Genomic DNA, 719 nt, shown 5'->3' with positions numbered 1-719 from the left:
GATTATTTTGAGCTATTAGACCATGAAATTGAAAAGTATTTAAAATGAACTCTGAAAAGGTTTGAAGTTTGCATGGTATCATAATTTCACCCACATAGCATGTGCGAGAACGTAGAGAGGGTTACGGCAAAAACTGGATGCACTTCGTGTACAAAACGGACAATCTCTTTCGAAGTATCAGGGTTTCATACGGAAACTCGTCTGTTACAAAGGGATTTCATTTTTTCGAACTGCTTTGAACTCCATTGTTTTTCTGTGTTCAAAATGCACCATTCAAAGCCACATCATCAATTTACAACCCTTTCTGACTACATTTGTTATTTTTCATGCATTTACTGATTATTTTGAGCTATAAGACCATGAAATTGAAAAGCATTTGAAATGAACTCTGAAAAGGTTCCAAGTTGGCATGGCATCATCATTTCACCCACATAGCATGTGCGAGAAAGTAGAGAGGGTTACGGCAAAAACTGGATGCGCTTCGTGTACAAAACGGACAATCTCTTTCGAAGTATGAGGGTTTCATACGGAAACTCGTCTGTTACAAAGGGATTTCATTTTCTTGAACTTATTTGAACTCCATAGTTATTCTGTGTTCAAAATGAACCATTGAAAGCCACATCATCAATTTACAACCCTTTCTAACTACATTTGTTATTTTTCATGCATTTAATGATTATTTTGAGCTATGAGACCATGAAATTGAAATGCATTTGAAA

This window comes from Triticum dicoccoides, chromosome 1A (assembly GCF_002162155.2).
Source record: "Triticum dicoccoides isolate Atlit2015 ecotype Zavitan chromosome 1A, WEW_v2.0, whole genome shotgun sequence".
Taxonomy (NCBI): domain Eukaryota; kingdom Viridiplantae; phylum Streptophyta; class Magnoliopsida; order Poales; family Poaceae; genus Triticum; species Triticum dicoccoides.
The sequence above is the reverse complement of the archived record's forward strand: the minus strand, read 5'-3'. Positions refer to the sequence as shown.